The sequence below is a fragment of the Heterocephalus glaber genome, unplaced genomic scaffold (genome assembly GCF_053883595.1).
Source record: "Heterocephalus glaber isolate CG9 unplaced genomic scaffold, H.glaber_assembly_v1.0 deba00001733, whole genome shotgun sequence".
Classification (NCBI taxonomy): Eukaryota; Metazoa; Chordata; class Mammalia; order Rodentia; family Bathyergidae; genus Heterocephalus; species Heterocephalus glaber.
The window spans coordinates 775708-799226 of record NW_028258444.1 but is presented as its reverse complement, the minus strand read 5'-3'; the positions used below and the strand labels follow the sequence as shown (position 1 = coordinate 799226).

The following is a 23519-nucleotide window of genomic DNA, read 5'->3' as shown; positions in this document are numbered from 1 at the left end:
GAAGAAACAGGACAGAGTGCAGATGACATAAAAAAAAACTATTCACAGAAGTAACGGCAGAAAACTTCCCAAGTAGGAGAAAAGAACTTGACATACAGATAAGTGAGTCATAAAGGATTCCAACTAGCCATGATCAAAAAAAATCTACACATAGGTATATAATAGTTAAAATTCCAGAAACCAAACAGAAGAAAACTCTACAAGCAGTTAGAGAAAAGAAACAAATCACATACAAAGGGAAGCCTATCAGAATCACAGCATACTTCTCAGCACAAACCCTCAAAGCAAGAAGAGCCTAGAGTGATATATTTCAAACCCTAAAGGAAAACAGCCTCCAACCCAGACTGATGTATACCCTGCAAAACTATTTTTTCAAAATTGATAGAGAAGTAACATACTTTCATGACAAAGAGCACCTTAGGAACTCCAAAGAATTTTAAACAATATCCTAGGAACAGACAATGAGGATCAAAACCCAGAAAGCCCAGCAGAGTGAATCCACTGGGCATGACAAGAAATTAAACACAGAGAGAGAATCCAACAAAAAGAAAAAGTCACGACAAGGTTAAGTCAATACATATCAGTTATAACCATCAATGTTAATGGTCTCAATTCATCAATCAAAAGAAACAGACTGGCAGAATGGGTCCAGAAGCAAGATCCAACAATGTGCTGCATGCAAGAAACAATTCAAAAACAAACTCATGGATGGAAAATTAAAAGATGGAAAACAATATTCCAGGCGACAAGAACCCAAAATAAAGCAGAAGCAGCTATCCACTTTACAGATTAAATGGATTTCAAACCAACACTAATTAAGAGACAAAGAAGGACAGTACATCCTTGTAAACAGAAAAATCCAAGAGGAAGAGATCACAATCATAAATATATATGCACTAAACAATACTGTGCCCAACTATATAAAACAAACACTAATGGACATGGAAAACGAAATAACCACTAATACAATTGTAGTGGGGGACCTCAATACCCAACTGTCACACATAGATAGATCAACTAGACAAAAAATAAACAACAAGCCAAGGATTTAGCTCAGTGATTCCACCTTCTGACTTGCAAGCACAATGACTCAAGTTTGATTCCCAGTATAAAAAAAAAAAATCAGGGCAAAAAATAAACAGCAAAATACTAGAACTCTAACTCTTGAACAAATAAACTTTTCACATGTTTACACAGAGTCCCATCCCACAAAATCAGAATGCACATTCTTTTCAGGTGCACATGGTTCGTGCTCCAAAATAGACCATATACTCGGTCATAGAACATGTTTAAGTAACTGCAAAGGAACTGAAATTATCCTGTGTATTATCACACCACAGTGCAATGAAATTGGAGATCAATAGCAAAAGAAACCGCAAGAATTTCATAAACATGTGGAAACTGAATGACACATTTCTGAACAACCAACTGGTCACAGAGGAAATTAAAGAAGAAATCAGACAGTTCCCAGAATTAAATGACAACAATACAACATATCGGAATCTATGAGACATAATGAAAGCAGACTTACAAGGGAAATTCATAGCAGTGAATACTCATATTAGGAAAAATGAGCGAGCCTAATTAAATAACCTGATGTTGGACCTCAAGCTTCTAGAAAAAGAGCAAGACAAACCCAAAACTTATACAAGGGAGGAAATTATAAAGCTCAGAGCAGAAATCAATGCAATGGAGACTAAGAGAATGATACAAAAAAAAAAAATCAATGAAGTAAAGAGTTGGTTGTTCGAAAGAATAAAAGAAAATGGGCAAACCCTTAGCCAACCTTATCAAAAAAAGGAAAGTAAAGGACCAAAAATGTGCAATTAGGAATGAAAAGGGTGAAATTATAACGGACCCAGCAGAAATCCAGAGGATCATCAATACCTACTTCAAGAACCTATACGCCAGTAAGATGGACAACACAGAAGAAATGGACAGATGCCTAAATATGTATGAATTACCAAAGTTGAACAAAGAAGACCTAAAAATGCTAAAACACCAAACATCAATCAATTAAATTGAAAATGTAATTAAAACCTTACCAACTAAGAGAAGTCCAGGCCCTGATGGCTTCACTGCTGAATTCTACAAGACATTTAGAGAGGAACTACTGCCACTACTGTTTAAATTCTTCAATTAAATTGAAAGAGAGGCAATACTCCCAAATTCATTCCTGGAATCAGCGCTCACCTTAATCCCAAAAGCAGAGAAAGACCCAAATGCAAAAGAGAACTATAGGCCAATCTCACTAATAAATACAAATGCAAAAATCCTTAATAAGGTACTGGCAAGGGTGGTCGCAGCGGTTGGTGGACAGGCAGCCAGCCATGAGCAGACGTCCAGACCAAGATGCCACAGTACCAGGCCTGGGAGGAATTCAGTCGCGCGGCCGACAAGCTCTACCTCGCGGACCCAATGAAAGCACGGATAGTTCTCAAATGCAGGCACGCTGATGGGAATTTGTGTATTAAAGTAACTGATAATTTAGTTTGTTTGGTGTACAGAACAGATCAAGCTCAAGATGTGAAGAAGATTGAGAAGTTCCACAGTCAGCTGATGTGACTTATGGTAGCCAAGGAGTCCCACAGTGTTACTATGGAAACAGACTGACAGTATGAAATGAAGATTCTGTTTGTAGGAAGTAAATATCTTTTGAAATTGAGAAAGTATTGGGACAGAAAATACTTTATGTAACTGAGTGGGCTATTCAAAAGCCAAGAGGCCATTTTTTTTTGTATTTTCTTTTTAATGTTTATCTTAGAGCTGTGGAATATAAGTGCTTTCAGTTAGAGAACTATCATTTATTTTTTGGAAATTGAACAAGAAATGCATCTATCTTAGAAACTTGCAGAAACTAATTGATGTTGGCCAGAATGATGTATAAGTATTTCTCTGGTAAACATGTATAAGTAATTTAAAAATGAAATACCAAGAAGAGCCAGTTCTTAAATTTAATTCATCTGCCTTTAAGAGAAAATTAAATGTAATCATTTTAGTGGACTGTTATATTTCTTTGGAGCATAAACTTGCACTGCTGATAGCCAATAAATATACATGATAACTGGAATTAAAAAAAAAAAGGTACTGGCAAATAGAATGCTGAACATCATCAAGAAGATCATACACCCTGATCAAGTGGGATTCATCCCAGGGATGCAGGGATGGCTCAACATATGCAAATCAATAAATGTAATACACTATATCAATAGAGCCAAGGACAAAAACCATATGATTATCTCCATAGACACAGAAAAAGCATCTGACAAAATCCAACATGCATTTATGATAAGAACCCTACAAAAAATTGGAGTAGATGGTCTCTACCTCAAACTGATAGAAGCCATCTATGAAAAACCAACAGCCAATATCATACTAAATGGTCAAAAGCTGAAATCCTCACACTAAAATCAGGAACAAGACAAGGATGTCCACTCCCACCATTCTCGTTCAATATAGTTCTGGAAACATTAGCCACAGCAATTGGACAAGAGAAAAAAATAAAAGGAATAAAGATAGGAAATGAAGACGTCAAATTGTCATTATTTGCAGACAATAGGATACTCTATATAGAAGACCCCAAGAACTCCACCAAAAGTCTTCTAGACTTAATAACCAAATTCTGTAAAGTAGGTGGATACAAGGTCAAAAAACAATAGCTTTCCTGTACAGAAAAAGCAGACTAAGAGAAAAATAGGGCAAACAATTCCTTTCACATTAGTATCCAAAAAACTGAAATACCTAGGAATCAACCTAAAGAAATCAAAGACCTCTTCTCTGAAAACTATAGTACTTTGAAAAGAGAGATTGGAGAGGATATGAGAAAATGGAAAGACATCCCTTGCTCCTGGGTAAAAAGAATCAACATAGTGAAAATGGCCACACTTCCAAAACTGCTATATGGATTCAATGTAATCCCAATTAAAATCCCAGCAGCATACTTCACAGGCCTTGAGAAAACAATCCAAAAAATTCATTTGGAACAAGAAGAGACCCATAATAGCAAAAACAATTCTAGGCAATAAAGACAAGGTAGGGGGTATCACAATCCCCAACTTGAAACTATATTACAAAGCTACTGTGATAAAAACAGCATGGTACTAGCAAAGAAATAGACCTGAGAACCAGTGGAACAGATCAGAAGATGCAGAAACAACCCCAGACACACTCAGCCATCTCATCTTCGACAAAGGAGTCAAACACCCTCACTGGAGGAAAAATAGCCTTTTTAATAAACGGTGCTGGAAAAACTGGGTTTCAATTTGCCAGAGATTAAAATTAGACCTATAACTCTCACCATGCACTAAACTAAAATCAAAGTGGATTAAAGATCTAAATATTAGAACAGAAACACTACACCGGCTGGAAGAGAAGTTAGGTAGAATTTTGGAAGACATTGGCGATAGAAAAGATTTTATGAACAAAACCTCAGTTGCATGTGAACTAGCACAAAGAATCAACAAGTGGGATCTCTTATTAAAAAGCTCCTCCACAGCAAGAGAAACCATCAACAGTGTGAAGACACAACCCACAATTTGGAAAAAAATTTTCACTAGCAGTTCCTCAGAGAAAGGTCTGCTATCTAGAATATATAAAGAACTTTAAAAAAAATCAGACCTCTCAAATTTAAAGATCCAATCCAAAAATGGGCATCTGAAATGAACAGACATTTCTCAAAGAAGTAGAAATAGTGAAAAAATGTATGAAAAAATATTCAATATCACTGGTCATTCAAGAGATAGAAATGAAAATGCTGAGATTCCATTTCACTCCAGAAAGAATGGCTGCTATCATGAAATCAACCAATAACAAATGCTGGTGGGGCTGTGGGGAAAGAGGAACACTGCTCCACTGCTGGTGGGAGTGCAGACTGGTGCAACCACTGTGGAAATCAGTATGGAGATACCTCAAAGAACTACGACTGGAAGTCCCATTTGACCCCGCTATTTCACTGCTGGGGATCTTCCCCAAAGAATTAAAAGAATCATGCCACAGTGATATATGTGCACCCATGTTCATAGCAGCACAGTTTGTAATAGCTAACACTTGGAAACAGCCCAAATGCCCATCAACTGGAGACTGGATAAAGAAAATGTGGTTTTTCTATAAAATGGAGTACTATTCAGCCATAAAGAATGAGAAATTAGAGACATTTACAGCTAAATGGATGCACATTGAGGCAATACTAAGAGAAATAACAGGACACATATATGTAAATACCAAATAATTTGTTGTGAGAAAATAAAAGTGTAAATAAGGACTAAAAGGTAAAATACACAATGTGAAATAGGAAGAAAAGGGGCAAAAGGAAGAGAAAGTGGGAGGGGTAGGGGAAAGGAAAGAAGGGAATGGAATAAATATGAGAAAATTTTAAAAATGTAAACAGAGGTCTTGTAAATAGGGAGGGGCAGATGGGTTGAAGGGAGGGCAGGGCAATGGGGAAAAAAATAAGAACCAAGATAGAGTATGTAAAGGTGCAAATTCTCAATGATGAATGTCATTATATTGTGTAGCTAAAATGTACCAATAAAGTTAATTTAAAAAAAAAGATGAGGGCCGGGGATTTAGCTCAGTGGTACCGCTGCCTGTCTCACAAGCACAAGGTCCCGAGTTCGATCCCCGGTACCAAAAAAAAAAAAAAAATGAGACCTAACGAAGGGTGACTCGATCAAGGCAGCCCTTATGAAGGGATTAATGCTGGTCTGTCATTCAAAGTGGGTGACATCTTGAAGGAGTAGCTTCACTTGCAAGAGAACCAGTTGTTATTAAAGAGTGAGCCTGGGAATTTCTTCTCATCCCTTCTCTCCCTGGTATATGTTCTTGTCACTGAAGCCATCTGACATAAAGCACTCACCAGTGGCTGATGCTGGGGACACAGTCCTGGATCTCTAAAACTGTAGGCCAAAATAAACCTCTTTATAACTTTCCCAGCTTCAATAGCAACACAAAATGACTAAGGCAGACGGAGAGCAAGATGGGTGGTCTGGCAGAGGACATAATATAGTGGGTTTCCTCACTTCCAGTTACTTCCCAGGCCCTGCCTTAAACTCCACCAGCCTCTTTGCTGGACATAGGTCAGGATGACTGGACAGGAATGAGAATGGAGAAAATTGATGAAAAGTTTAAAGAAAAAATATAAACCTGTTCTTTAACACTCAACTCAAAAACCATGTAAAATGAGAAAAAAAAAAAGGAAAAGAACCATGATGAGAAGTAACTGTTGCCTGAATTTGCTCCTGAGGAATTCAATTAACTGAGAGGCAAGGAATATATTCAGTCCTTCCCTCAACACATAGCCCAGATTATTTGGCACAACCAGGACCAAATACATAAAAACACTTATAAACATGAACCATTAGACTTTTTGAGTTTTCATCATAGGCCTTGATTAAACAAGTCAAAGATGTTCTTTGTTATAGCTCTGATCAAATGCAAGAGGCTTTAGTCACTTCCTCAGAAAGACCTAAGCTATACATACTAACCAACACAGTCACCCACTCACCAAAAGGCTCACTAACAAGTTTAATTTAAAAACAAGAGGGTATTATTAAACTTAAAACTAAGCCATAAATACCCAAATCCTTGCAAACACGCCTAAAAGAAAAACCCTTAGTGTAATGACAAGCACAATTACAAATAGCCTTTCATTTGTCTCACAGATCTTTTCTTTATAGAGATTAGAGAAATACAGTGTGTATGCACTTAATAATAAAACCCTTAGCTTCCTTCCACAACCTAGGTTTCAAAAGCCAAGAAAATCCTCCAAACCCTTAAGTAACCAAGTAACTTCCACACACTATATCCCTTGGATATTCCTTTTTTTTTTTTTGGTACCGGGAATCAAACTCTGGTCCTTGCACTTTCCAGGCAGGCACCGGAACCACTGAGCTAAATCCCCGGCCCTTCCTTGGATATTCTAAAGTATGACCATGATAACTGAGAGACGCTACTATCTATTCTAATAATGCTACATTTCATGCTTCAATACTGAATGGAGTCCAAAGTCTCCTTTCAGATATGACCTAAGTGTCTAAAGCTGGGGTCTGTAAGCAGGGTAAACTGGGCTTGCCATCTGTTTTTGTAAATAAAATTTTACTGGAACATAACCACACCCATTCACTTACATATTGTCTATAGCTGCTTTCTGCATTGATAGAATCCATAAGTAACAACAATCTATAAGATACACAAAGCATAAATTTTATTATCTGACTTTTAATAAAATATTTGCTGCTCTCTGGTCTAAAGGAAACAGCTACTTCATTGGACCATCTTGAAATAAAAAACACTGATCTCAGTTCATAACTACCTAGGATGATTAACTATTAGCTGTTTTGATTCTCTTATTTATGATGCACTAATTGCTAATATTAATTGGGAACATATACTTGACCCTATTCTAAGACACTTACCTTTAGTAGTGTATTTAATTCTGACAAACTACCCATGAGAGAAATAAATTATTACCCCCATTTTACAAATGAAGAAAGTGAGGCAGAAGGGTTAAATAACTTGCCCAAGGTTAAGTAGTAGAAAAGTTAGCACTAGAACCCAGGCAATGTGGCTTTAAAGTTCACATTCTTAATCTCTATGGTATAGTGATGTTAATTTTAATGATAAAAAATGTTACACAAAATATAGGCAAATGCTGAAAGATTTATTCATTATAAATGTTAAGTAAATATAGTCAAATACTCCTCTGCACATTTTAAGATAAAATACCTAAAACAATATAAATGGACTTTCATAGATTTTTAAAGTCCCTTCTGATTCTCAGATTAGAGCTATTCTAGGAATATAAAATATTCTTTACTGTCATAAGTAATCAAAGAATCAAGGTTACTTGACCAACGTCAATCTTTTTCTCAGCAAGGCCTTTCCAGAAAGTTCAGGCCCTTCAGAAAGCCTTCTGGATGACACTTAACAGAAAACTCTTCCAAATTTTTCCCATTTAGTCTCATCTTCCTCCATCAACTTTCTATCTGGGAACAGGCTGAGTGTCAACAGAAATCATGGGACGACTGTTCCTAACCCAGCAAGAAGAGCTATAACCAGCCATGACTCCATCACAGATGCAAGAAGAAGTCTCCATGTGGAACCATTCCCATCATTTCCACCAGTTTCCTGACATTTATGGAGGAAGAGTATCACCTCAGTCTGATCTAGAGACCTTTTACACTGAAAGACTGGTTTTGATGCGGCGCCAAACAAGGAGAACATACTGTTAAACTCCTCATTCCAAATTCATGTGTAGACAAGAGATGGTCTCAATCCTATTTTTAGGCTAGTCTCTAACCATTTTGCAGTATCTGCAGAATAAAGTTCAAATCCTTGACTGTGAATTTCTTTCCTGCTTTCTTTCTGTGGTCTTTCATACACTCATGATGGTCTTTTCTTCAGCACATCATATTTACTCCTGACCCCAGATCATTCTGTACATTGTGTTAAACACTCCATTGTCCTCTCCTACCAACATCACACAGAATGTATAAGCCAAATCTGTCAAATACTGTGGGGTGCAGTATACATTTCCTGCCACCAGATTCCTCACATTCTAGCAGGGGAAACAGGCAACACATGAGACTACCATAAATAAAAGGTTTAAAGTATTACAGGTCCAAGAATAGCAAACCTAGAACGATGTTAGAGGCCGTTGCTCAGAGACACTATGAAAAAAGGGACAGCTCGATTCAGTGGTTGAGTTCAAAGATGTAGGGATGACATAAAGAATAAAGGTTTACATTACAGATTCAGAGCTAGAGCTTAGCCCAGAATCTTGGCATCTTTTGGCTGGAATAAGGCTTTAGGAATCAAAAATAAAAACATTAGGTTGGTGCCCAACCATGTTCAAAACCGTATTTGTAACAAATCATCTTGGCCAGGGCCAGGGATTTAGCTCAGTGGTGCCACACTTGCCTGGCAAGTGCAAGGTCCTGAATTTGATTCCTGGTACCGGAAAAAAAAACCTTGCCCAAATCATGAAATCTGTTTGTATTACATCCTAATTCAGATTCCTTCTGTTGTTTTTGCTGATAGCACTTACTCTTCCCAAAACCAGTTAATTCAGGGAATCTAATCACACACTGATCTTCACTGCTTAAATATTCCAAAAGCATATTTAACTTTCTCAATAATACTTTGTTATCAAATAACAGATTCTTTCAAATAGATACTCAGCCTTTTCAAAGTTAGATTCACGATCCCTACAGTAGTGCTAATTAAGCTAAGAAGCAAACTGAAGTTATGCACTTGGGCTGTGCAGATAGTTACACAGGGCCCAGCCCAAGAGCCAATACAGCTTTTTCTGCCTATCCATTAACTCCTGCAAGTAGATATACAGCTTAATTCTTTGTGCAATGGTCAGAAAAAAGACAATTCTCAGGACCAGTGCTGAACCCAAAGAGCAACTTCAGTGGTGCAAGAAAGAGATGGCACTCAGACAAAAAAAAAAAAAAAAAAAAAAAGAGAGTAAAGAGACTTTACATGTTAACTATACTTGCAAAGTGGAGACCTTACAGGTTATAATACTGTATTAGCAAACCTGGGAATGCCTGAGGTTCATTCCTTGTGCTTTTACAGAGTTTAGTTTTTTTGTGTATCCAATAGCATAAATACCAGCTGTGTAGCAGACACCTCTGCCCAGTATTGGCAGGCTATGGTGGCACAAGCTTTTTGCCCTTCCATAATTTGGCTGTGTTACATTGAAAGTAGTCTAATCAGCTTAGTTCACTTTCAGCCGAGGTTAACTCAGCTCCAGCTAAATTCCTCCCCTCTGAGTTAACCATTTGTTCTAGCCAGCAGAGATGCTTGTGCCCTCATTCTACAGTCCTGCCTGCTTGATGCATGTTATCAGCACGTGTCAGAAGGCCTGCTCAACTTCCCCTCTTCCCACACTTGCAATAAATAAACCTGGATGTCCTGGGAGTTGTCTTTCCTGCCCATAGCAGCTTAGATCAGTCCAAGTCTCTCAAGTCTCTGTCTGGGTGTTTAATTCCCACTTACCTATCTCACAAACATCATACTGGCCTGCAGGAGGGCAGGACCACTGCAGGGGTCTCTGGCAACATCCCATCACCTTTTCCCTATACAAGTGAATGAATACACTGATAATTTGCTATTTGAAAGTCCTCAGGGAACTTAGTTTTGTGTCAAAATAAAGGTAAATATAGTCACTTTCCCTTGGGGGTTCAAATTTTAGTATTTAAAAGGACCACATCATATTTGGAATGTTTACTAATGGCGTGTTTTCTTTGCCAATGTTGGCTTTTAACTTTTTACTTTCCACAGAAAGATTCTAATTCAAAGATTCTGAACAGCTTGAGTACAAAAGAATTACTCTTTAAATGTTCTGACTGACATGATCAAAGGCTGCCACAAAGTTTTATATAAAAATAAAGACAAGGGGCCGGGGATTTAGCTCAGTGGTTTTGCCGCCTGCTGTGCAAGCACAAGGACCCCAGTTCGATCCCCAGTACCGAAAGAAAGAAAGAAAGGACAGACCGACAAGCATGGTTATATGTTATACAGCACAGAATGTGAAGGATAGGGGAGTGGACATGGTTCCAATTCTTAGTGTATCAATTTCTGTGGTTAATACTTTAAAAGAAAACATGGACAATGGTATAAAAACATATTAAGAGTATTAAAATACACTATAAAATATTATGGATTATAATATAAAGCTATGTAGCGATATATTTAAACAGTGGATTTCAATTAAGATTGGAGTAGGAACTTTATTTCTTTTTTCCCATTAAGTTTATTGGTACATTTTAAGTATAAGATACAGTTACATTCATCAATGGGATCTTGTACCATTACATGAGTATCATGGTTCTTATTTTTTTCCCCTTCCCCTGCCCTGCCTTCACCCCTCCAACCTTCCCTATTTACAAAGACTTTGTTTCCATTTTTTTCCTTTTCTCATATTGTTTCTTTTCCCTTCTTTCCTTTCCCCTACCCCTCCCAATTCCCCTGTTCCTCTAGATCTTTACTTCCTATTACACAGTATGAATTATACTTTTTAAAAATTATAATATCAAGATCTAGAAGACATTACCACAGATTTTACAGAATTTAAAAGGATACAAAAAGCATATTACAAAAATCTTTTTTGAAATAAATCAGACAACGTCTAAGAAATACCTTGGAAGACAAATTAATGAAACTCTGGAGGAAATATAAAATTTGAATAGCACCTATTAAAGAAAGTATATTCCTAGCTTGAAAACCTATCTACATGACAACAACAGGCTCATATACATTTTAACTGATAAATTATATCAAACATTTAAAGCAGAAAACGAAGGAACACTTCTCCCCTCATTTTAGGAAATCAACACTGTGCTAATCCTAAAACTGGATAAAGATAATAGAAGAAAAAAGTATGAACACAGATAGAAATTTGTTTAACAAAACAAACTCTTAGAAGTCAGATCTGGCAGTATGTAGAAAGCAGTTTTATTATAGGGATGGCAGCGTTGGTTCAGCATTGGAAGATCCATCCCCAAAAGTCATAATTTTAACACAGAAAAGGAAAAAGCCATACGATCCAGTCACTAGTTAAAGAAAAAGTATTGGCTTAAATTCTACAGCTGTTCCTGGTAAAAGCTATCAGGAGACTAGAAGTAGAACAGAACCTTCTAAACAGATCAAAGACATGTACTCCATACTTCCCAAAAAAACTCCTTCTATGAATGGAGACGATACAATGCTTTCTCCCTAAAGTGGGGAACAAGGGCATATATACCTACTCTTCATCTGTCCATTAGACTTTGAAACATAGGTCTAAACCAAAATAGTCTGGCAATAAAACGACACAACTAGGATAGGATTGGCAGGGCAGAAGCAAAATCTTTATATGTAGATGAAATGATCATCTACAGAGAAAACACTTAGAAATCTCTAGGAGCCCCTAGAACTTGTACTTGAATTTAGCAGGATTAGAAAACACAAGGTATATATAAAAATTCAGGACTGTGTATACGTGCTATAAATGAAAAACTGGATATTGAAATTTTAAAGTTATGTAGGAGTACAAAGGACCCAGAAAAGCCAAAAACAAAAACAGTGTTGGAAGACATTTAGCACCCAATTTTAAGACCTCTTCTAAAGCTACAGTAATCAAGGCAGTGTTGGCGTAAGGAAAGACATACAGATCATTTGAATAAAACAGAGAATCTAGAAATAGAACCACACCTATATGGTCCACTGAGTTTTGAAAGATTATTTAACATTAGCATTTTATAGAATATAAACTCGATTCAAGAACCGAGGAAGAGATAGTGTCTTCAGCAAATGGCACTAGAACACTTGGTATCCGTATATAAAATATTAACCTCAACCGTTTTTTTCCATACATGAAAATAACTTGAAGGGATCTATGAACCTAAATAAGAAAGCCTAAAAGTATAAAACTTTAAGAAGAAATTATAAGGGGAAATGTTTATGAATTCAGGGTAGGCAAGAACTACCTAGGATACAAAAACCATGATGTATAAAAGAAAAAAAACTGATGAAATTCCATCAAAATTTAGAACTTTAAATGACATCATTAAAATGAAAAATAGTCCTTAAACAGACCATATTTACAATGCATATAACCTATGACCAGAATATATAAAGAATTCTTAGAGCTCATTAACAGACAACCCAATTAAAAAGTAGACATAAGATGATAAATAGCCAGTATAGCACAAGGAATGGTGTACAACTCTAGAATCAGAAAAATACTAATCAGTACAATAATAAGACTGAATTATACATTCATTAGGGAGATGAAGTCAAAAGTTTTAAAAGCCTTGTCATGACTTATTCTTTTTGCTGGATTTTTCCCCTTGCGTTTAATTTGTCACACCCAATGGATTCATTCTGCTGGGTTTCCTGGGGTTGTGATCCTCATTGTCTTTTCCTAGGGTATTGTCTAAAATTCTTTGGAGTGCCCATTTGGTATTCATGAAGTTCCTGAGATGCTCTTTATCATGAAAGCATCTTATTTCTCCACCAATTTTGAAAGATAGTTTTGCAGGGTACATCAATCTGGGTTGGAGGCTGTTTTCCTTTAGGGCTTGAAATACATCACTCCAAGCTCTTCTTGCCTTGAGGGTTTGCATTGAGAAGTCTGCTGTGATTCTGATGGGCTTTCCTTTGTATGTGATTTGTTTCTTTTCTCTCACTGCTTGTAGAATTTTATTCTTCAGTTGGATTTCTGCAATCCTATTATATGCATATGTGTAGATTTTTTTTGATTAAGGTTAGCTGGAGTCCTATATGCCTCACTTATCTGAATGTCAAGTTCTTTTCCCCTCCTTGGGAAGTTTTCTGCTATCACTTCTGTGAAGAGTTTTTTTATGTCACCTGCACTCTCTCTTCTTTCTTCATTGACTCCAATCAGTCTTATGTTATTCTTCTTTGCATTGTCTAGCAGCTGCTGGACTGATTTCTCATGTTCCCTTACAATTTTAAAGCAATTTTTCTTTTCCCCCTCACTAATTGCAATCTTATCTTCTATATGTGAAATTTTATCCTCACATTGGTTCATTCTGCTGCGCAGAGTTTCGATGGAGTTTTTAATCTCTCAGAAATCTGTTTGTATCTGTTTTATGGATTCCATTTGTTTCCTATGTTGGGATTCCATCATGTTCCTCAGATCCTCTATTTTTTTATCTGTGTCCTCTCTAGATTTATTAATTATGTCTTGCACCATCAGCAAAATCTTTGCTGTTATCTGAGTAATTATTTCTGATTTCATTTTTCCCAGATCCTCTTTTTTTGCCAGTTTAGAGAGTCCAGGTGGTTGAATATCAGAGTGTTCCACCTCATTTCCCTTTGGGGTTGCTGTAGGTGATCTGGAAGTCTGTTTTTGAGGCTTGTTTATGTGTCTTCTCATTTCCATGGCGGGGGTGGGGGGGCGCTGCTTCTGGCGCCCACACGGCTCACCTTCTGTGCCCTAGGAGCTTGGTATGGCAGCAGGGGAGCTTCCTTCCGGGTGATGGGACCGGCTAAACTTCACTGCCCTAGGAGCCTGGCATGGAGGCGGGGAGCTTCCTTCCAGGTGCTGGGACCAGCTCACCTTCTTGGCCCTAGGAGCCTGGGATGGAGGTGGGGAGCTTCCTTCCGGGTGCTGGGACCGGCTGAGCTTCACTGCCCTAGGAGCCTGGGATGGAGGCGGGGGAGCTTCCTTCCAAGTGCTGGGACCAGCTCACCTTCTTGGCCCTAGGAGCCTGGGATGGTAGTGGGGGAGCTTCCTTCCAGGTGCTTGAAAGATTATTTATCATTAACATTTTATAGAACATAAACTCAATTCAAGAGTAGAGGAAAAGATAGTGTTTTCAGCAAATGGTACTAGAACACCTGGAATCTGTATATAAAAATTAATCTCAACCCTTTATTTCCATGCATAAAAATACCTTGAAAGGATCTATGAGACTAAATGTGAAAGACTAAAACTATAAAACTTTGAGAAGAAATTATAAGGGAAAATGTTTATGAATTTAGGGTAGGCAAGAACTTCCTAGGATACAAAAAACATGAGGTATTAAAGAAAATAATTGATAAATGAGATTCTATCAAAATTTAGAACTCTACATGACATCATGAAAATGAAAAGTAGTCTTTAAACAGCCCGTATTTACAATGCATATAACCTATGACCAGAATATATATAAAGAACTCTTACAGCTCAGTAATACACAACCCAATTAAAAAGTAGACACAAGATGATAGCCAATACAGCACAAGGAAAGGTGTGCAACACTAGAATCAGAAAAATACTAATCAGTACAATAACAAGACTGAATTATACACTCATTAGGGAGATGAAGTTAAAGTTTTAAAAGCCTTGTCATGACTTTTTCTTTTTGTTGGATTCTCCCCCTTTGTGTTTAATTTGTCACGCCCAACAGATTCATTCTGCTGGGCTTCCTGGGGTTGTGATCCTCATTATCTTTTCCTAGAATATTGTCTAAAAGTTTTTGGAGTTCTGATTTGGTATTCATGAAGTTCCTAAGGTGCTGTTTATCATGAAAGTATCTTATTTCTCCATCAATTTTGAAAGATAGTTTTGCAGGGTACATCAATCTAGTTTGGAGGCTGTTTTCCTTTAGGGCTTGGAATATGTCACTCCAAGCTCTTCTTGCCTTGAGGGTTTGCACTGAGAAGTCTGCTATGATTCTGATGGGCTTTCCTTTGTATCTGAGTTGCTTCTTTTCTCTCACTGCTTGTAGAATTTTGTTCTTCTGTTGGGTTTCTGGAATCCTAACTGTTATATGCCTAAGTGTAGATTTTTTTTTTTATCAAGGCTAATTGGAGTCCTATATGCCTCACTTATCTGTATGTCAAGTTCTTTTCTCCTGCTTGGGAAGTTTTCTGCCATCACTTCTGTGAACAGTTTTTTTTATGTCATCTGCACTCTCTCCTGTGTCTTCATTGACTCCAATCAGTCTTGTTATTCTTTGCATCAACTAGCAGCTGCCGGATTGATTTCTAATGGTCCCTTATAATTTCAAAGCAATTTTTCTTTTCCTGGTCACTAATTACAATCTTATCTTCTATATCTGAAATTATGTCCTCACATTGGTTCATTCTGCTGCGTAGACTTTCAATGGAGTTTTTAATCTCCTGGAAATCTGTTTGCATCTGTTTTATGGATTCCATTTGTTTCCTATGTTGGGATTCTATCATGTACCTCAGGTCCTGTATTGTTTTATCTATGTCCTCTCTAGATTTATTAATCATGTATTGCACTATGGCCACAATCCCTGCTGTTATCTGAGAAATTATTTCTGATTTCCTTTTTTCCAGATCCTCTTTTGTTGCCAGTTCAGGCAGTCCAGGTAGTTGAGTATCAGATTGTTCTCTTGTTTCCCTTTGGGGTTGCCATAGGTGATCTGGAAGTCTGTTTTTAAGGCTTGTTCATGTGTCTTATTTCAATGGGGCGAGGGGGGGGGGGTTGCTGCCGTTTCCCCGTGGCGGCTCACCTCCTCTGCCCAGAGCAGTGGAATGGCGGCCCCGAGATTGGGGTAAGAACTTTAGATGTTCTCATTATTAGTATATTTCTTGAAATATCATGGAAGTTTAATAGAATTAAAGAATGCTGACACAGTCATCACATCCTTTGGAGAGTAAAACATTGTACAAATGTTCTGAAAAATGTTTTACCCCTATTTAAAATGCAGAAGAAATGATCATACTATCCCCAAAAGGCTGCCAACTATACCCAAGAAATCCTATAGATAAGTACTTTCCCAAATCATTAAAGTTTTACTGTAAATGTCACTCTAAAAATAAGGAGTCAGACCATTCTAGTTCTCAAACATTTTGAAAGAGCATTCTGAACTAATATGAAATTTATATAGTAAATGCTTGAATAAAAAAAAATTCAGCCCACTCGTATATACTTTAGTATGGCAGTAGAACTCCACAAACCAACAGAGCCAAGTGAAGTCATTCTAGGTCTGGACAGTGGGTAGTCTATTATGACCTCTGTCATCGCTGACCCAACAAAAAGTAAGGATTCTTCTTATTTACTGGATCTACACAGAAGACACAGTTTCATTCTTAGACTAGAACTTCTAATTCATGTGTGTTTAAGAAAATGGACTGGCTTCTGTAAGCAACGACAGCTCAGACTCTCTGAGAGGAATCCAGAAACTGGAAAATAACAACTTGGGAAAGAAAAAAAGAGAAGTAGATTCCCTGGAACCAGTAGGCATTTGACAGGAAAAGTAAAACGTACAGGGAAACTGAAGAGACAAAATACAACGCGGAGAAGGGAAGAGACACTCTGCATTTTCTCCCTGGCTCCTGACTGGTGGTTTGCTGGAAAAATTGAAAGCTGGGGACTCCAGAGGGCTTCACGGAGAAAGGAAGCAATGGACATAATGGTAGTACAGACAGCAGGGGTGCTGTGAACTGCAGTGAGAGGGTTCTGCTCCCATGTGAGTCCTTCACCAGGTAACAGCTGGTGAGTAACTCCAGTAAAACTGAACAGGGGAATCAGAGCAGGTGAGGAGCAGCTGCAACCAGTGTGACTGGCTAAGACAACAATGAGAGACAGCAGGGCTCAGGGAGCCTTGGTCAGGCTGGATAGGGGCCCCCTGAGGAGTTTGCACTAAAGGACACAGGTCCTACCCCTATGGACAGACCCCAGGCTCAGCCTTGTTGCTCTAGATTTGAAAATCATGGCACTGGCAGCCTTGCCCTAATCTTACTGCCTGCTTGCACCTGTATCCAGCACATATCTGAGTCTGACTGCCTTCATCTACCTGTATGAACAGATACATGTCTTGACTTAAGACACTGTCCCAAAATTACAGATCCCAGAAGGTTCAAAATCACAGAGAAATTTCTTTTCTCTCTTTCTTCTTACTTTCCTTCTCTCTTTTTCTCTTTCTTTCTGTGAGTGTATGTGTTCTTTTTTCCTTAGTTTATTTTGTTCTTTCCTCCTTTCCTCTTAACCCGTTTACTGGATTGGGGGAATTTTCCTTTGACCTTCCTTTTTATCTTTTATTTCTTTTGTCTTTATTTTTTCCTCTTCTCTCTTTAAATTTTTCTTCCTTAAATTTCACCTCTTATTTTTACTCCCTATATAATTTCTTTTTTTCCTCTTACTTTGTCTTTTATTATCTTTCTTTTCAGTTTTTTCTCTTACCTTTACTTAATTCCATAAATATCCTCCTACTCTCCAATAAGATCCTTTGTACCACTTCTCTCCTTCCTTCTTATATCATATAGTTTAAGGTTTCAATTTTTTTCTCTTGCATTGTCCTGTTCCCAAACTCTATTTTAATATAAGGGCTATAAAGCTTTATCAATCTTAGACAGTTAACACTATAAAGTTACCATCCAATTCTTTTCTACCATTAGTGGAGATATAGCTGTACAGTTAATAAATATTAGCTATAAGTCAATATCTCAGGTGTCTCAATGTTTAAATCATAACTGTGGGTAAAGGATAAAGGGTTAGGGCCGGGGATTTAGCTCAGTGGTTTCGCCGCCTGCTGTGCAAGCACAAAGACGCGAGTTCGATCCCCAGTACCAAAAAAAAAAAAAAGGATAAAGGGTAAAGTGTGGTAAAGTATGTTAATACCCAATTTGTTCTGACCAAAATTACTATAGCTTTATAGCTTTATATTACCAGAGTTACAAAATGTTTGCTATCTCTGAATGACAACATACAGACTATCTTTGAGACATTAACAATACTAGAGTAAATTCACAGAGAAAAAAGATCAAAGATCACCTCAGAAAATGGAAAGATATCCTCTATGCCTGGAGAGGCAGAATCAATATAGTCAAAATGGCCATACTTTCAAAACTATAAGTTGCACAGATGTAATGCAATCCTCATCAAAATACCAAAGAGCATTCCTCACAGAACTAGAAAAAACAATCCTAAAATTCATATGGAACTGGCAAGCATAAGGTCCTGAGTTTGATCCCCAGTACCAAAAAAAAAAAAAAAAAAATAGAGCCAGAAGAGTCCTAGAATAAAAGCAATTTGAAGCATAAAGGGCAAGGCTGGGAGCCCAACAATCCTAAACATCAAGATATACTACAAAGCTACAGTAATAAAAAACAGCATTCACAATATAGTAATGAATCCTTTACTGTAAGTACACATAAAACAAAAAGTATAAAAAGTTAGAAATGATAAGCATCTACATTTTTCAACAATTTCTTCTTTCTCTACATCACTGACCCAAAATAACATCTTTAATTAAAGAAGATAAGGGAGGGAAGGTGAAGCGACCATTTATGCATGTATGGTTTTTGAAAACCTGTCCTGTTCCCAGAGTGAGTAGATCTTCTGTTCTCCTCAAATATGCTATTACAGTAAAAATTTAAAATTTAAAAATTTATTTTATAAATACATGTTTGCAGTTCATGCAGTTTACAATCCCTTTGGGAGTTGTTAAATGACATTTCTGAACTTGTTTTTTTTTTTAATCCCCTTCTCCTTCCCTCCCTCCTCCAATGCCCTATCCCATTTTTCCTTCCTGATGACATTAATCTTAGCTTTTGTTATGGCATACAATGGTTACATTAATTGAGGTTATTTATGGGGGACTTGGCCAGGAGTGAATGATTAAACTGGGACAAAAACGCATAGGCTCTATGAGGACTGAATGTTTAAAAAATGGGGCAAAAAGCACACAAATAATTAAAACTGCAAGGCAAGAATGGGTCAAGAAGCAAAATCTAACAATATGCTGTATACAAGAAACACACTTAATTCAAAAGGAAACTCATAGACTGAAAGTTAAAGGGTGGAAAACAATACTGCATGTGACAGGAACCCCAAAAAAAGCAGGAGTAGCTATCCTCTTGGCAAATCAAGTAGATTTCAAACCAACACTAATTAAGAGAGACAAAGAAAGACACTACATCCTTCTAAAGGGAACAATCCAAGAGGAAGAGATGACAATCATAAATATCTATACACCAAACACTAGTGCACCCAACTATATAAAACCAATACTAACGGACATGAAAAGTCATATATGCAATAATACAATTGTAGTGGGGGACCTCAACACCCCACTGTCACAAATAGACAGATCAACTAGAGTAAAAATAAGCAATGAAATACTAGAACTCAATCGAACTCTTGAACAAATGAACTTAACAGATGTTTAGAGTCTTCCACCCCACAAAATCAGAATACACATTCTTCTCAGCTGCACATGGGTCATTCTCAAAAATAGACCACATACTCACACATAGAACATGTTTAAGTAAGTGCAAAGGAATTGAGGTTATCCCCTGTACATTATCAGACCATAATGCGATAAAATTGGAGATCCATAGCAAAAGAAACTCAAAAAATTTCATAAACATGTGGAAATTGAACAACACACTTCTGAATAACCAATGGGTCACAGAGGAAATTAAAGAAGAAATCAGACAGTTCCTTCAATTAAATGACAATGACAATACAACATATCAGAACCTATGGGACACAATGAAAGCAGTCTTACGAGGGAAATTCATAGCAATGAATATGCATATTAGGAAAACAGAACGAGCCCAATTAAACAACCTGATGCTGAACCTCAAGCTTCTAGAAAAAGAAGAGCAGGACAACCCCAAAGCTCATACAAGGGAGCAAGGGAGGAAATTATACAGATCAGAGGAGAAATCAATGCAATGGAGACTAAGAGAACAATACAAAAAAATCAATGAAGCCAAGAGCTGGTTCTTTGAAAGAATCAACAAAACTGATAAACCCTTAGCCAACCTTGCCAGAAAAAGGAAAAAAAAGGCCCAAATCCATGCAATTAGGAATGAAAAGGGTGAAATTACAACACATCCAGCAGAAATCCAGAGGATCATCAATACCTACTTCCAGAACCTATACACCAATAAGATGGACAACACAGAAGAAAGGGACAGATTCCTAGATACATATGAACTACCAAAGTTGAACGAAGAAGACCTAAAAATTCTGAACAACCCAATATCAACCAATGAAATTGAAAATGTAATTAAAGACTTATCAACTAAGAAAAGCCCAGGCGCCCTGATGGCTTCACTGCTGAATTCTACAAGACATTTAGAGAGCAACTGCTGCCACTACTGTTTAAACTCTTCAATGAAATTGAAAGGGAAGCAATACTCCCAAATTCATTCCTGGAAGCAAGCATCACCTGGATCCCCAAAGCAGAGCAAGACCCAACTGAAAAAGAGAACTATAGGCCAATCTCACTAATGAACATAGATGCAAAAATCCTTAATAAGATAATGCCAAACAGAATTCAGAAGATCATCAAGAAGATCATACACCCTGATCAAGTGGGATTCATCCCAGGGATGCAGGGATGGTTCAACATATGCAAATCAATCAATGTAATACACTATATCAATAGAGCCAAGGACAAAAACCATATGATTATCTCCATACATGCAGAAAAGGCATTTGACAAAATCCAACATGCATTTATGATTAAAACCCTACAAAAAATTGGAATAGATGGTCTCTACCTCAAACTGATAGAAGCCATCTATGAAAAACCAATAGCCAATATCATATTAAATGGTCAAAAACTGAAATCCTTCACACTAAAATCAGGAACAAGACAAGGATGTCCACTATCACCACTCTTGTTCAATAAAGTTCTGGAAACATTAGCCACATCAATTAGACAAGAGAAAGAAAGAAAAGGAAATAAGATAGGAAATGAAGAAGTCAAACTGTCATTATTTGCAGATGACATGATAACTCTACATAGAAGACCCCCAAGAACTCAACCAAAAGTCTTCTAGACTTAATAACCAAATTCAGTCAAGTAGCTGGTTACAAGGTCAACACACAAAAATCAATAGCTTTCCTCTACACCAATGACAGACTCATTGAGAGAAAAATAGGACAAATAATTCCTTGCACAATAGCATCCAAAAAACTGAAATACCTAGGAATCAACCTAACAAAAGAAATCAAAGACCTCTTCTCTGAAAGCTATGGCACTCTGAAAAGAGAGATGGAAGATGATATCAGAAAATTGACAGACATCCCCTGCTCCTGGGTAGGAAGGATTCATATAGTGAAAATGGCCATACTTCCAAAACTGCTATATAGATTTAATGCAATTGCAATTGAGATCCCAGCAGCATACTTCATGGACCTTGAGAAAACAATCCAAATATTCATTTGGAACAAGAAGAGACCCAGAATAGCAAAAGCAATTCTAGGTAACAGAGACTTGGAAGGGGGTAACACAATCCCCAACCTGCAACTCTACTACAAAGCTACTGTGATAAAAACAGCATGGTACTCGCAAAGAAACAGACCTGAGGACCAGTGGAACAGATTAGAAGATGCAGAACCAACGTCAGACACACTCAGCCATCTCATCTTCAATAAAGGAACCAAACACCCTCACTGGGGGAAAGACAGCCTCTTTAATAAATGGTGCTGGAAAAATTGGGCTTCAACTTGCCAAAGATTAAAACTAGATCTATATCTCTCACCATGCACTAAACGAAAATCAAAATGGATTAAAGATCTAAATATTAAAATAGAAACTCTGAACCAGTTGGAACAGACGTTAGGTAGAACCCTTGAAGACATCGGTGTAGGAAAAGATTTTATGAACAAAACCTCAGTTGCCCGTGAACTAGCACAAACAATCAACAAGTGGGATCTCTTCTTATTAAAAGGCTTCTGCACAGCAAGAGAAGCCACCAGCAGTGTGAAGAGACAACTCACAATGTGGGAAAAAATCTTCACCTGCTCTTCCTCAGACAAAGGTCTACTATCTCGAATCTATAAAGAATTTAAAAAGATCAGACCTCCCAAATTTAAAGACCCAATCCAAAAATGGACATTTGAAATGAACAGACATTTCTCAGACAAGGAGGTAGAAATAGCAAATAAATACATGAAAAAATGTTCAACATCACTGGTCATTTGAGAGATGCAAATGAAAACAACACTGAGATTCCACTTCACTCCAGAAATGGCTGCTATCATGAAATCAACAAATAACAAATTCTGGAGGGGCTGTGGGGAAAGAGGAACCCTGCTCCACTGCTGGTGGGAGTATAGCCTGGTGCAACCACTGTGGAAATCAGTATGGAGATATCTCAAAGAACTAGGACTGGAAGTCCCATTTGAGCTATTCCACTGCTGGGGATCTTGCCCAAAGAATTAAAAGAATCATACCACAGTGATGTATGTGCGCCCATGTTCATAGCAGCAAGGTTGTAATAGCCAAAACTTGGAAACAGCCCAAATGCCCATCAACTGGAGACTGGATAAAGAAAATGTGTTTTTTTTAATAAAATGGAGTACTACTCAGCCATAAAAAATGAGAAATTAGAGACATTTATAGCTAAGTGGATGCACACTGAGGCGATACTCTAAAGTGAAATAAAGAGGACACACCTGTGTAAATACCGAATAGTTTCTCTGGTGTGAGAAACTGAAAGTGTAAATAAGGACTAAATGTATAATAGGTAATATGAAATAGGAAGAGAAGGGGCAAAGGGGAAGGAAGTGGGAGGGCTAGGGAAAAGGACAGAAGGGAATGGGATTAATATGAGAAAATGGAAAAACTGGAACAAAATCTTTGTAAATAGGGAGGACTGGAGGGGATGAAGGGAGGGCTGGGCGAGGGTGAAAAGTAAGAACCAAGAGAGACTATGTAAAGGTGCAAATTTCTAATGATGAATGTCATTATATTGTATACCTAAAATGTACCAATTATTAGAATGAATAACTGATAATGTAAAATAGGAAGAAAAGGTCCAAAGGGGTAGGAGTAGTGGGAGGGGCAGGGGAAAGGAAGGAAGGGAAAGGAAAAAATGCTGAGAAATGGAAAAAATGGAAATAAAGTCTTTGTAAATAGGGAAGGGTGGAGGGCTTGAAGGAAGGGCTAGGAATGGGGAAAAAATAAGAACCAAGATGCATTATGTAAAGGTACAATTCCCAATGAGAAATGTAATTGTGTTGTATACCTACAATGTACCAATAAAAGAATTTAATACAAAAAAAAAGGAAATACTACTATTATAGCGAA

At 37.4% G+C, this 23519-nt stretch overlaps 1 protein-coding gene and 1 pseudogene across 26 annotated transcripts in view; one reads left to right on the top strand and one right to left on the bottom strand.

The window, feature by feature from the left end:
• The window catches only part of Ppfibp1 (PPFIB scaffold protein 1), a 194274-nt gene that overhangs the window by 133474 nt on the left and 37281 nt on the right, over positions 1–23519 (bottom strand). The window lies entirely within an intron of this gene.
• Positions 2353–2720, top strand: LOC110347446 (signal recognition particle 9 kDa protein pseudogene; annotated as a pseudogene).